The sequence below is a fragment of the Zosterops lateralis genome (assembly GCF_965231275.1).
Source record: "Zosterops lateralis genome assembly, chromosome: 2".
In the NCBI taxonomy this organism is placed as follows: Eukaryota; Metazoa; Chordata; class Aves; order Passeriformes; family Zosteropidae; genus Zosterops; species Zosterops lateralis.
In genome coordinates, this window is record NC_139763.1 from 10,800,159 (window position 1) to 10,815,604 (window position 15,446).

Genomic DNA, 15,446 nt, shown 5'->3' on the forward strand with positions numbered 1-15,446 from the left:
GAAATGGTTCAGAGAGCTTAACTGGTTGATAAATATTTATTCTGGTTTTGGTTTGGGTTTTATTTTGCATTGGTTTTATTATGGCTTAACTTAGAATCTCCTCTTTATGAACTGAGATAAACATGCTAGTGCATTCTCAAAGAAAAGAGGTAGGACAGTGCAACTTCTGAAAGGTAAGAACAGCAAAAACTGTCCTGGCTTCCTTCCCTAAGCTAAGGATTAAAGATAAAACTGTTGTGAAACTTCATGCTAAGTTTAAAAATTCTCAGCCTGGCAGTTTACTTTCCACAAAAAGATGTTTCTTACTCAGAGTGAAAGCTGTAGATTAGGAGAATATTTTCTTGACTTTTCCTGTTGCAAGAGGTGCTTACTAATATCTACTTTGAAGTCAATGCATGACTTGTTTACTCCTAATTCCTTGGATCATAGGGAAAAACTTTTCACATCAGTGTGCTTTATCAGTCTTTATTTTTCCTCTTATATATATTTTAGCAAATACTTGTTAGAATATAATCAGTACTGTTAGCCACTATATCACTGTATAATAATATAAATGTTTTGGTATTTTCATAGACTATATATGTTGGCAATATGCTGAAATTTTTGTGGTTTATATCACAGCAGTTATTTTGTAGATTCACAGACTGTGTGGCCAAACTGAAATGTTATATTAACATGTTCTGACTCTGTGTATACTGTGGATGAAAGAACTTTATTTAGTAACTTACTGTTGAACCCATCTTTCACTGGACCTGTTGTTTGGATTTTAAGGATTACCTATCATTGTGTATAGGTATGGGTACCTCTGAAACCTTACTAGAAAACTGGATGGCTAATTTTTTCTGGTAAAGACCTATGGATTAAACTGCTTCCTGGAGGTTGCTGTGATTTTTATGTAAGGCTTCATTTTCTCAAAACATTATTCAGAATTAAACCAGATGCTATCCAAGGTATGAATGAATTTTAATGTTTGTAAGGAGCATTATCAATGTACTCTCAGGTACCCATTATCTGTTCAGAAAATGTTTCGTATCATTCATCAGTATAAACTGTGATTGCTCATGTAAGAGGGAAATTGCCATTCCCTAATTATTTTTTTTATTACTCTTAAAATCTTCTGAAGCCATTTGGGTACTGCTGTGATTCTTTTGGCTGCCTCTGTTTATTGTGCTCTTACCCTCTGGTTATATCAATCCTTTCTAAGCAGTTGAGCTGGTGCTTGATGCTCCCTGATCAGCAGTTCTAGATAAGATGTTTAGGGGAAGCTGATAGCAATCAACCTCTGGCTGCTCTTTTGGATCTGACAGAAGCACAAGCCTGCAGCAGAGGTTGGCACAAGCTAACTCACACCAGCTCCCAGATGCTCTCTGGAAAAGTTATGCCCTGAAGAAGAGCCTGTGGAAGAGGTGAAGAAGATAACTGTCTGTCGCAGGAGGCATCAGAGGCAGATCCACCTCAGCCAGGGTGAAGAAAAGGAGGGTGGTATTTCCTGGAGAGTGTCTCTCACAGGAGACAGAGGCATTCCTCTGCAAACCTGACCGTGTCTTGAGAGGTTTGTTGCTTGGCAGCCACTTGAATCCAAGAGCCTGCAGAGTCTCCCAACACGTGTCTGACACTTTGGCTACTCCTTGTTCATTCATTTGGGCACTAATCAAATCTAAAGAGGGTACCTAAAAAGTGACTGCAGAATTGTGGTCAGGATGAAGGGCATGGTGCCTACAGGGTACTCTCCTCTCTCCTGGTGGTTAAGAGGAAAAGCTCAAGGAGGATTGGGAAAATATTCAGATCAACATTTGACTGTGGACTTGTTGTTAGAGCTGGAGATTTTGGCTTTTTTCATTGTAGGGACCTGTTTGAGGAACAATGCCTGCTTAACAGGACTGTCAAAGTGGATAAAGAACGTCTTTGGCAACAAGTGTCTAACCTTGTGATGAGGGCTAAGCTAAATGTGTCAGGGAAGGGGTGCAATAAGCTAAAGAGAAGGGCAGGAACATGAGACAATGAAGTTTTTAAAAAACACTTCTGTGATGAGTTGTCTCTCATCTTCCTTATGTAAACACCAGTACACAAATGCACATGAGATGGGAAAGGTGGGCTTGGAGGTCCATGCACAGTTGCAAAGCTGTTATCTCACTGAGAGCCCAGTGACTGGGACTGCTTGAGTGCCTGGGGTGCTGAAGGAAACACAGACCCAGGAGATGGGGAAGAGAGGTTGTGTCCTATGCAAAATAGGGGCTGGAGAAAAGCCTGGAAATTAGATAAGTCAATGTAACATCACTGTATTTTCAAAAACTGAAACAGAACATTATCATTGGATGTGTTAATAAATTTAACTTTGTGAACTGTTCTGAAAGCCAAGATTGCTAGTTCCTCTTTGGATTGTGTAGGCAACATAATTTCTGTATGTAACTTGGGGAGGTTTTGACATTGGTGTGAATTAGAAGTTTCTTTATATGCATGTTCCTCTGCTGAGATTCCCTCCATGAGTGATGGACTGGAACTTTAGAAGTCTACTTTTTCATTTACTCCACTAGGAATTGAATTGATACTACTGACGTATTGCATATTGGCTACCCCATAGACATAAAATGTTCAGATTATAGTGATTTTCCATTCTAACTGCTTGAGGTTTTTTTTTAAAGAAATTACCTAGAGGTGAGACACTTCACTGTATATCCCAGAGTTATCTGCTGTTTTCTAAAAGACTTAGGATCTCCATTATGAATGCTTTATTGTTTGACTACTCTGGCCACATACAAGAAACATAAAATTTACAAGCTTTTATGGATTTTTAATTCTCATTAAACTAGTAACTTTTTAATAGTCCATTCCTGACTTTCTTCTCAGTAATATCTGTTGCAATGACCAGTGCAAGTCTAAGAAGAGAAACAATTAATACTTCAAAAAATCAAACTCTATCTTAAATCAATAACTCTCTGTTGGATAACTTGCTATGGCTGGGACATTTTTATGAGGAAATATCACAGTCTATGGCATATTAACATTTTATAAAAGTAAGGCAATACAAATACATTTGTAAAACAGAGATTACCCAGAGATACTTACCTGCCTCTTCCATGTTTTCTCTAGTAGGATCTTCAGAAAGCTGTAACATTTGGGTTTAAGATTAAAATGATAGAATACAAACATGACAAGGAGAGCCTGACCTGTAAGGTCCTTGAACACGTTTCAGTAATATTGCACTATCAATTTCTGCTATTTCTTCCATGTCAGGAGCACAGAGACACTATAGAAAGTATGTTTCTTTAAGTATTTTACTTCAATTCTGCCTAATTTATCTTCCTCTATTTATCCTGGTGTAGGGTATTTCATTTTTCTGTTACTTATATATTTAGTGCACTTTTTTGCAAGTTGCACTGTTAAATGATATCCTTGTAGCCCCAAAGTTTAGATGAAAGTCGTAACAAATTATGCAGGGAGTAGGAACCTATGCATGCTCAGAGCTGCATGCCTTTAAATTGAAACTAATCGTGTAGGTGAGGCTTAAGTTCTGGACACTTGGAACTGCTCACTATGTATTGCTTGGGATAGTGCTTTAAATTTAATTTCACTTACATGAGCAGTCTGATTGGAAGGAAGAATCTAATTACAGAGAGTTTTGGGAGGTTTAACTGGGGTGTTTGTCTGCTGGTGTCCCTTGACTCAGGCTTGTAGAAGAATGCAGTTTTGCTGTTGTAAGTACATCTGCTGTATAGCTTTGCTGGTTAGGTGGCATAAAGATTTCATGCTATTATTCAGAGGTGTAAAATATAGTTCACTCCTTCTCTGTGTGCTCCAGAGCTGAGAAAATCCTAGCTTGCCTTCTGCTCATGCTGAGGTCTCTGCTCAGTTGGAGCTCAGAGACAGAATAGTGTGGGGAAAGCACTTGGTCCCCATTGCTGCTGTATCTGTCCTTGGCAAACGGAGTGCTTCAGTCTGCATCAAATCTATTGCTCTGGATTTGGGAATGTGCTATTTCTAAGCTATTAGAACTTTACATATTTCATGAAAAGCGTTTTGTGCAGGCCCAGAATATATATTACTAAACTGTTAATGCTGCAAGTTAGTGAAACATGCCACTTATCTGTGACTGGTGTCACTCACTTGTTCCATCTGAACCCTGCAGGCTCATTTTTGATGTAATCACTATCTTTTTGGTAAGATGGGCTAAATTATTAGAGTGCTGGGCCAGCTTTTGCACAGCCTGCTTGGTGAAAATGGTTGCACAACCAGGCCTAAAGATTTTCAGGAGTTACCCTGTCAAATAAAGACCCACAACAAAAAGTAGCTAAGCAGAATAAGCTCCATTTTATGATTATTTTGGGATATTTACTAGATTATTTGTAATTTTAAAAGTATTATATATTACTAGTTTAAAATTTGGAGAGCTGCTTAGGTTTTCCTTTAGTTTTGGAAGATTTTTCAGTTCTGTGGCTTTGGTTTTTCTTGGCTTTTTATGTTAATCTAGGGAAACAAGTCAGTGAGAGGAGACACTGGTAACCTTTGTGTTATAATCTGTTTGGAGTTTTACTACAAGACTACTCTGTTTACATCTGAAATGAAAATTTCCCAGTGGGTTTGGACATGCATTTCATGTATTTGGATTTGCAAAGGTGACCTCTTCTGCATAATTTTTTAGATTATGTATGTTTTCTTAGCTAATAATAAATCCGCTTTTATGTCTGGGCTAAAGTCAGTCTCTCTAGCACTGGGCAGTTAAAAAAAGACTTGAAGAAAGTGTTGGTCTCCACTGCTGTTGTTAACAATCCTAGACTCTGCTCCTATAACTGTAGTCATGAATGTTTCTTATTCTCATCATGGCTCTGTTTGAGCCCTGCACCTGTAGCTTTGCTTGTTTGTTTCATTACTCAGCCTGGAAAAGTCAATTCTAAAACCAAACGTGTTGAACTTTTCAAGTACATATTCTAATGATCTTTTTTTTTTCTTTTTTTTTCTTTTTTTCCCCAAAATGCTAATAAAAGTTGGGGTTTTTTTAATTATTTGACCTTAAAAGTATATTTTGTTTTGAAAAACATAATCTAAGGCCTGTCATGACATAACATCCTCTTTAGCAATTCATAATTCTAATTAATGGACTAATATAAATTCAGTTGGTGAATCTGAAAATTATGTAATTTATTTCAAGATAATTCAAGAAAATATAATTAGTACTTGTAAGTTAAATATGAAGCCATAATATACTAATGGTGGAATTAGCAGTTCTACCATCTTTTTCCAGGAATAAATATTTTCTTAAACTTTTACATGTTCTATTTTTTTAATGCTTAGCCCTTGCTCTGTATTTACAAATCCCTCTGCTTCTTAAAATACTCACCAACTAATATTTAGATTTAACCTGGTTATTTTTTGTGTCACTTCATAGTCCTATCTAAACACATTTTTAGGGCTGTTTGCATTTTCTTCATTAGCATAATGCATGATAAATATGTAATAAAACTGGTTGTTGTTCCAATGCATTCCTAACTCCTGTTTACTTTATATTGACTGCACTGATTAATCTCCAGTGTTCTTTCACCTGCTCTGTTGATGTACTATTAGTTGTTAAATATGTAGATGTGTACTATATATATAAAAGCTCTTTTGCATCTTTAGTCTAATGCTTTATCAGAATTTCTAAGAATAATCACACATGACACATTATTTTTATAATTTTTTTGCCAAGTTTTTGCATGGATATATTTCTCCTAATTGAATAATTAAACAAAACAAAAAGCGATAGAGTTTGTAGAAAAGCATGAAACTACTAGAGCATTAACATGAGCTGTGCTTTGTTTAGCCTGGGATTCCTGTGTGATCTGAAGGGTGATTACATTCAAAATGTCCCAAAATTTGTATCAGTTCTAGAAATTCTTGAAAAGATTAAATTACCATTTCTTATTTTTTTCATCCTTGAGTCCAGGCAGACTCAATGAGTCTCTGCCATAGCACTCATTCAAAAACTACTACAATGCTTATTTAGGCCCTACAAGTATTGCAGTGGACTAGAGATTAGTGTACTTAGAACATTAAAACATAAATTTGTTTGAGTTATTTAATAAAGCCATCCATGAAAATGTTGTGCTTTTAAATTGCTCCTATACAGCATCAGAAAGCATTCCTGAAATTAACTAAGTACTGAAATTTTGCTATTCATCTGTTTTCGTGAGTGAAGACCATGAAGACAATTAATAATTCTGAACTGAGAAAAATGTGAGAAAACATTTTTATAGTGAAGTCAGAAACATGTCTAATAAACAAGGTGTTATTGTAATACTGATTTCAGGTATCCCATGTAGGCCCTTCTTTCACAATTTCCCCTTCTGATACAGTACTGAAGAAGTATTTCCCTTTTCAGAGCACACAGTAAAGCATTAGAGTGCTGCTATTATGCTGACCACTAGATTGTAATTGTTGTAATGTTTTAAAACTTACGGTTTTCCTTTTATATGTTAAATAAGTTTAATGTATTGTGTTTCACGTTTGAAATTTGATATATTTCTCTTAATATTGTTTGATACACACATAATATACCATTTGGCACCCCAGTCACACCTGGCTGCTGATGTTGCATATTTACAGCTATTCCATCTTGTGGGGGACTTTAGAAGTAAATATTATAAGTATGATGTCCTCAAATCCAGTCTAATTCCACCCATTTGCAGCATTTTAACTTCTCTTTGGGCTCTCAGGTGCTGCTCCACACCCATCAGTGTCACACACTTCTGTTCACTCAGACTAAGCCTTGCATTGGCTAGAAAAGGCAAAACACCTTCTTTCTGCTGCATGTTGTCTTGGTTTGGAAAGACAGATGTCTGGTAAGGAGGGCAGGAGCCTCCCCTGAAAATATAAACCTCCTTCCTCTGAATTATTATAATTTTGAAATTAAGGGGCTCTCAGGCAAAGATATGGGAATAGGGATAACTGTTCTTTACTAGGAAAATTAAAATAAAGATGTAGTAGTACAAAAAAAAACAACCAAACAAAAAGAAAACACTGGCAGAGTCAGAATACAACCTGACACCCTGTTGGTCAGTGTTAGTAGCACTCCAATTAAATCATGGCTGTAGTCTTCCTGGAGTGACAGATGTGGTTCTTTGCCCTTCTCTGTTTCTTCACTCACTAGCCATGTATAAAATTATTGAAATGTGAATGGAAGCTTACATTTATACATAACCTGAACAGACGTTTCCAGCCTCAGAGTATGGGCTTAAGAATTTCTGACTGTCAAGCATAAGCAGGTCTCTTCCTCAGATAATCAGATTTAAGGGTTTTTTCTTAAATTACATTACAGGTAGATGTTAAATAACTTCCGGGAAAATGAAAAGTGCATAGTAACCCTTCAGTCAAAGCTTGCATTTTTAAAAAGTATTGGCATGGCACATTTTAGACTGCTTTTCCTCCGGATCAGCCTAAGGAAAAAAGATCAGCACATTAATCTATTTGCTGCATTCCTTGTGAAATAATCCCTCAAATATTAAAAATCTGTCCTCTACAACATTTTTAAGGTTTCTTGTAACCTATTTCTTTAGCATTTCAATGCAGGCATGATCATGATTTTCAACTTTTTCAAGGTGTATATATGTATTTTTCAGATATGTTTTTAAAGTGGAAATAGCCTTTTTGCATCTGCTGTAGTTAACATTCTTAAAGACCTCATTTGTCATTTTTATGCTGTTTGTGTCATACAAATAGAAGCCTATATTATCCAGGTAACTGGTCTTCATGTAGATGTAGCCACTTCACACATGCAGTGAGAAAATTCAAGATGTTTAGCCATAAGACTCATCAAGAAACCTCTTCTTTGAATTTAAAACTGACATATCAAATCAATTTCTACACATAAATTTCTGTCAGTGAGAGTTTTTGGGTTTTTTTTTGTTAAATATCCCATATGTAACTGAACTTTAATAGCTATGAGTTTTCCCAGTCTCTCATAATGAAATTGAAAACTTCTCTGATTTTTTGTAGCTGAAATTAATCAAACTTGCATGCCCTGTGGATATATGGTCCATTGAATATAAAAAGTATTGTGTTGTAGCTGCAAACAGTACTCTGGCCAAAATTGGTGGAAAACAGGAGTTATTGTTGAAAGTGCTATTATACACACTAAATTTTGTATTTTTTTAAAGATATGTGGAATTAATTTTACACCTGACCTTGAGCTAAACTTTAGGAATTTTGCTGCATAGAAATTTAGCTTTATTTCTTAAAACTTTAGCTAGATTTTTAAAATAAATTGTAACAAAGCCAAGAACAGCTTAGTTTTGATTTGCAGCCATGTTATTCCATTTGGACAATTTCTTCTTTAGGTTTCAGTCTTTTTTCCATTTTGCTTTTGTCATGTTTAAAATAAAAACAGTTGTCCATGAGGTTCTAGGAGAGAAAAGTACAAGCTACCTGTAGCACCATTCAGCATTCTGTTTTGTTTGTTTGGGACTGAATTAACCTCAGGTGATTTTAGCTTGCCTCGGTGTCAGAAATAGCACATTCCAGATGGGAATAAAAGGAAGGTAGAGACACTCTTGCAGCAGAATCCCTCTTCTTCCCAGCACTATTTCAAAGGAATGCTGTGTTTCCCAAAATGTTTTTTAAGTAGCACTTGAAGAACTATTACCTTCTCTTACAAAGTGTGGAATTACCAGTCCAGTCTGCACATGGCTCTTTCTATTGTCTGTTCAGAATTGGCTGTTTAAATTTCAGTTGCCCTTTTCCATTTACCTTATATAGTTTTATCTTCATGAAAGATTTTACAATGAAATAAAAGTAATGAACTTATCTCAATATAAAGTTATAAAATCTTTAGTTACCGGATTTCAGTCTCTAAATTTCTTTTTTTTTAATGGTTACCTGTGCAGCTTCTCTAGAATAAATATTTATAAAAGCTAAGTGGAAAAATGTTCAATATTTTGAAATATTGTCCCATTTTCTCTCTCAAATATTAACCAGTTTGAAAATATCTCAAATACTCTTAGAAAAATTGCAGTTTTGGTGACTACTAATATTATCATTTTTGAGCACTATTCCTTATTCAGACACCGTAACTCCTTTGATCTGTCTTCATTTTCAGGGCTCTTCAGTAGGAACTAGGTGACAGGGTGTATTTTTGTTTTCTTTTCTCTGGCCCTTCCCTCCCCACCCCTCACTGCATTTCCAGGTTTTGAAAAATCAAACTGTAGATTTCAGTAGTGTATATTAGTTGTGTGAGTATATTGACTGCTGACTAATATTTGTTATTTCAGCAAATTGATGAGAGCCGTGCTCACTCCTACCCAATGACAAAAAATATTAGTATAAAACATGATATGATAAATATGTATCATACTCCAAGTGTTTAAAACCACTGTTTTATTCCTTTGCTATTTTGACTTCTTTCTATCTCTGTCTTTGCTGCTAAAACACTTACTTTAGATATAGCTTAAGGTGGAAAGGTTGTGGTGTTACTAAATCAATATTTAATATTGTAAGAAACCTGAAAAAGAATAAGCAACACTTTTACTGTTCAGAAAAGGTATTAAGTCTGATTTTGCAGGTTTGAAAACCAGAGATAGCATCAAGTTCACTTAACCAGAGTAGTGCTGGCATATTAGTTCAAGGCTCCTTCATATTCATGGAGCAAATGAGAACAGACATTCAGACAGATTAAAGGTATGCTCTGCCACCAAATATTTTAATACCTGATACACTTGAATTCTGCAGCACTTTCATTCCACAAATCCTGACCTGTTTCTGTAATTCTAAAATGCAAACACAAATGTGTTAATCTTCTGAGGATATTTTCTTCATGCTACTGTTACGACCTTATTTAATACAGCCTACAAAGGTCAGCATTTTGAATGTACCCTGTAGGTCTTAACCTACAGGTTTAAAACATTTACTTTCTTAAGGAAATCTCTGTTTAAAAACTAAAACCATTTTCCTTTGGGATTTTCATAGTGGTTTAGGTTTATGGCTAGTCATATCTACAGAAAAGAAGAAAAAAAAAAAACAGTGCCACTAAGTGTAAGTGGATTGTCTTACAGGATTCTGCTCTCACTAAATTGTCTATATCTAATTTGTGCCTTTCACTAGCAGTTAGTTTTGTAAAATATGAATTTTATATAGCAAAATAATAGACTGTGATCACTATGCCTATTCATGTAGGCCATTGAATAATCTTTGAAAAATTTTGACCTTCGCATTAACTTTGTTTTTAAAATAAAGTTTTAAAATCATCAGTTTTAATTTCTACATTCCAGTATTTACAGTTCTGCAGTATTTCATACATTGATTTTTGTCTATCTGCAAGTCCAGGGCTATTCCTTGAGATTACTTGCAAAGATTACTTTCATTTTGAATTTAACATGCAATCTACTGGTGGAATGAAAAAACAGGGCAGAAAATAATTACAAGTTTAAAAAAGAAGCAGAGAAGGTCAATAATTGTGAGTAGACACTGCAGTTCCTGGCTGACCTTTCAGAGACTGTAGAGTTTATTGCTTCGAGGTCTTAGTGGCAGCAGTGAGTGTCAGTAGAGTAAACCATTACTGCTTCTGCTGTTCCTGCTATTATCATACTATTAGTATAAACAGGGATTTGTAGGAAAATGTCATTTTGAGGCCAAGTGGAGACTGAGGGAGAAGTATGAATACATTTCAGCAAAACATCTTATAATTTCTGCCTGATAATCTTGCTTGTTTCTTTGTGTTTGAATAAGAATTAACTAAATATAGGCTCCTGTTTTCACAGTCAGGGAATTAAGTCATCTGTAAGAGCAAATCTCAGACAGGCTCATGATTCTGTTATAGCTTAATGTCAGTAAATAGATTTGTTAAATGACCAAAAGTATATATTTGGAGTAAACATTATCAAGTTTAAAATTTCCCCCCTTTTTCTTCTTTTTTTTCCCCTTCCCCCCTTTTTTTCTTCAGTTATGGGGACAGCATTTTTAAGATACTTTCTATTCCTAGGTTTCTAATGCATCCATTTGGGAATGAAATCTTACTTGTTTTTCTTGCTTTTTAAGAGTAAGCCATTTCATTTTTACTAGTATAGTCTCATGCATTTTTAATTGCAAAGTTAGGCTCATCCAAATAAAAATGAGATCAAAATATATACCTTGGGTTTTATGAAAGCTCTTTCAAAGGGCTTTGGTGAGCCTTGTCGGGTACATTACCACAGATTTTTGAACATGCTTTGAAAAGTTCACCTTTGTCCTTGAGGCTAAAAGGAAAAATAAATAAAAGTTACATCTAAGTTGTGGCTGCACTTTTATAAATGCTTTTCTGTGCCCTTGTCTTAGACCCTGTGGCTGAGGCTGGTGCCACACTAGGGGTGGCCATAAGAATGTGGAAATATCTCCTGTAATGAGTTTATATTGTTGAAGGTATTCATTTATGTTTCTATTAGATTTCTGTCTTACCTCAGGAATCTGAGAGCTTCTGCTTTCTAAACAGATGCATTGGGAAATAATGGTAAAACCTGTAATACATATTAAAGTTGTATTAATATAATTAAAAAGCCTTTAAAAAAACTCAAAAACTGATGGAAGAAATAACAATAGCCTTTATTTATTGCAGAAAGAACTCCACAAAATCTCTGAAAAATCAAATCAGCTTTGAGAATCTCAATTTTTTTGTGGAATGGAAGGCAATGTTTTTTATTTAACACGGTTTTTAAAATCTTATTTGGGATAGCAGCAGGTGATATTAAAATATTTGGATTTCCTATTACTATTGTAGTAGAAGCAAATAGTATTAGGTGATGTATAGATTTAGAAATTAGTTTTCTATGTTTTCCACTTTGTAATGAAAATCCTGCTGCTTCTGCTTCTGTTGAAGACAAAGAATTTTTTCTTGTATTTTTAGAGCTCAAGTCTTATCTTGCTTCTCAAAACTATGTAAAGTAAAGTATGTTTCAGGATTTGTCTCTCAATCTGAGGAAACCAGATCAGCAATTTATGTAGAGAAATATAATCTTTCTGGCAGTGCAGTAGATATTTAAGCTCTCCTCTTTCAAAAGTATTTTGCTACTAGTTTGATACAAAGAATAAACACAAATAGTGAAACTATTTGACACAGATAGTGTCAGAACTATTTGTTGATCAGAGCTTGGAGATAAACTTCTAATATTTCTTTAAAAGAAATAACTTTTTAAAAGGAACAGTTATATTAGTAGCTGTGTATTTGAAAATTTTAAGAAACATTTCCATAAAAACTTATAACTTGTGCTCTGTGTATGGCTTTGTATACATAATGTAATGCTGTGGGAAAACACTGGATTTTGTTTGTGTTGCTAGACCTGTATTTTTTGGTATAGTACTTATTTATGTGTTTTATATCATCCTCATTTTCACTCATCCCTTCATGTTAACAGTGGTTTGATCATTGACCAAACACATGGGTGCAAGAATGAAACCACTTGTGAACTACAAGGCTTGTAAAACTTGGCTGCTGGATCACTTTTTGAAGAGTTTGATATATTTGGAAAGCAATTGGTTTGAGAACAATTCAGGTTTATCATGGTCATCTTTAACAAACAGTCAAACTTCTAGTTACGTTCATGAGAAAACAAATAATATTTGCTAATAAAAATCAAACTGCAGCAAACTTTTATCAGGCAAATTTCTTCCCAAATTAAACCTGTAATAACCCTTTAAAGGCAACTGCACTTAAACAGCAGTGGGTTTGGGTTGTATTTAATAATTCTAACGTTCTGGGCTGAACTCAGATTCTTTCTGCTCTTTTGGTACTGTTACCAAGTAACTGCTTTTCTAGATGAAGAGAATCTTTCTTACATTAAAATTCATGGTCAAAATTGAGCTCTTGTGATATCTCCTCTGATTCAGACATTTTGGCCTGTATATCAAACAAAGTGTTTTGTTTTATTTGTCTGTATTTTTTGAATTTGACTAGAGACCTTCCCTGGACAGACTAATTTTTCTAAATGGTCAGAGGTAAATATATTTTCAGGGGAAGCACATATAGTTAGGGTCTTGCAAGATAATTTTGTTTCTTTGATGATAAAGGATGCTTAGAGAAACCATGTCTTAATAAGAAATCCCATGGATTTCAAAAGATATCAAGAAGAGTTGTCTGAACAATATTGTTCATGTGACACATTTCATTTTAAGTCACTGTTTTCTTTTGAAAAATATTAATCTGTCAGCATAAAGTTCTGTACTGGAAAAGTTATTTCTCAATAACTGAAATGCTCATCTTGGAAACTTTTCTGGTATTTGTGTGTAACTGTATTTTATAAAGGACTGGGATGGTTTCCAGACCTTTCCAAAGTCTTTCAGGCTCTTTATTGATAAACATGTTAATATAATTTCAGCTAACCTTATAAGACTTCCCATTTTAAACTTTGACTTGTAGTCAAAGTTCTTTTCATTCTTTTTATTTTTTTCTATCCTACTCTGGATAGTCTTTTACGAGAAAACTGATGAAAATTTTCTGAAATAATTGCCTCTGAGTTGAATTTGAGAAGATTAATTGGTCTGGGGAAAAAAAAAATCCTGGATTATTTTCTCAAAACTAGTATTGGAAAAATGGTCTACATATCTTGACTTAGTTTTTATTAAAAATCTTCTGTATTTTCCAAGAGTTTGAAATTAGTTTTTAAAAGGTGTATATTGGTTTGACAGATATTTTTGCCCCACAAATGGAAGTTGATGCATTTACAAAGAAATAGTGAACTTCCTTGCAAGAAAATGCTTGAATTTCAGTTTATTTACTGTCTAGCTACTGGGATTTCAAATAGCCATCAGACTCAGCAGATGGTAAAGACATTACATTGGGGTAGGGTTCAAAAGAAGAAAATATGAAGATAAAGTATAGCAGAAGTCATTCCTGCTCTGATAATTCAGGAGCCCCCGAAAAATACCTTTGAGAGATAGATTGATATTCCAGGCTTTGCCACTATGGTTGTTTAGCTATTTGTTGTGATTAAATAATTAAATCATTTCTTATTTGCCAGTGAATTTTGACAGCTTCATATGTCCTTTTTATTTGTCATATAAAATGGGTAAACAATTTTCAGCATGTTTATTATTTACTAGGGACTCATTTTATTTATTGTGTGAGATATTTTTGTAGATAAATGATAAGGTATTTACCCATTTGGTCAATGGGACCATTTTGAAAAGGAAAATAGTGAACAAACAGTAAAATCATAGCTGGTACCAATTATCCAGTGTATACTCTTCCCTGTAGGAAGGCATGGATATTCATGTAAACATCAATTACTGGTCCACACTAAGTATAAAAAAACCAGTGTTGGAATATTCAAGAGAAGACAAGAAAATGCTTATAGCAAAGTACTTATATTATGGAAGTGGGAATGTTAGAGGCAATGTGCCATCTTTCCAGTCAATGCTAAGTAGAACTAAACCTTCAGCTGTCTCTCATAAAGTATCAAACAAAGATATGGAGATGAATCATAAAGCAAACCAAAATTACTGAAAGAATTTATTTTCTTAATTTCCAAATATATGTGAAGCTTTTAATGCAAAGTGCCTTCCCTCATGTCCATTCCACATTCTAGGCAAAGAGAATGAGATGCCACGTTGCAGAATCATTGATTTATTTTATTTTTTCTGTGAACTGAAATCTTAGCTAAGACGGAATTGATCTAAGACAGTAAAAACTCACAGTTCTTGGCATTCTGCCAGCACTCATGTTAAAACATTTATGGAATTAATGATAAATTTCTTGTACATCTGTCCTTTTACATCTTGATTCACTAGACTGAGTGTAGGAAGTAAGCGTCAATGGCAAATAACAAAGTAACTATATCAAAGAGCTGCCACATGCCTTACATTTTTACAAATCGTTATTGACTTGAATCGTTGAGTCAGGGAAAATGTTCTTCCTGCTGATGTATAACATGACTGTGTGCAAAAGCTGAAATCATCTTTGTGCTCACACAAAGTTTCTTGTACTGGCTGCCAAAGACCATAGAGATTTTACAGGGCTTTTTTTTTTTTTTTTTTTTTTTTTTTTTTTTTTTTTTTTTTTGCGGGTTTTTTTAAGTTTTTCTATTACGTTTTTTAATGCTTGTGAATATCATGTTCCTTTTTTGATGTTCCCAGATTTCATGAAGAATGCGAGACTAAGTAGAATATAAAAGCTATGTAGCTTTATTGTAGTTTGACTTCAATCGTTGGTTTTTATGAACCCATTCACAAGAAAAACTGATAATTTTTTTTTCTCCCTACATCATTGTTTTAAAAAATGCAGTATTTATACAGCACAAGCAAATACACTTTTTCCTATGTCTAGTCCTGCTTAATGGGGATCACAGTGTCAAACTGCATTTTGACACAAGAGATATATATGGAAAGTTCACAATGAATGAGATAACATTACCTGTATAAACTTTGGCTCCTTCTCATTGATATGCAAGTTTCTTCTGCAATTTTGGAACTGATTAGGTTCTAATTAGTCTCTAGAGTATTTATGTGGACGATAG

At 34.4% G+C, this 15,446-nt stretch overlaps 1 protein-coding gene across 10 annotated transcripts in view; it reads left to right on the plus strand.

Moving 5' to 3' along the window:
- DMD (dystrophin) overlaps window positions 1-15,446 on the plus strand; it is a gene marked incomplete at its 5' end in the record, with an annotated part of 1,168,120 nt that overhangs the window by 415,221 nt on the left and 737,453 nt on the right. The window lies entirely within an intron of this gene.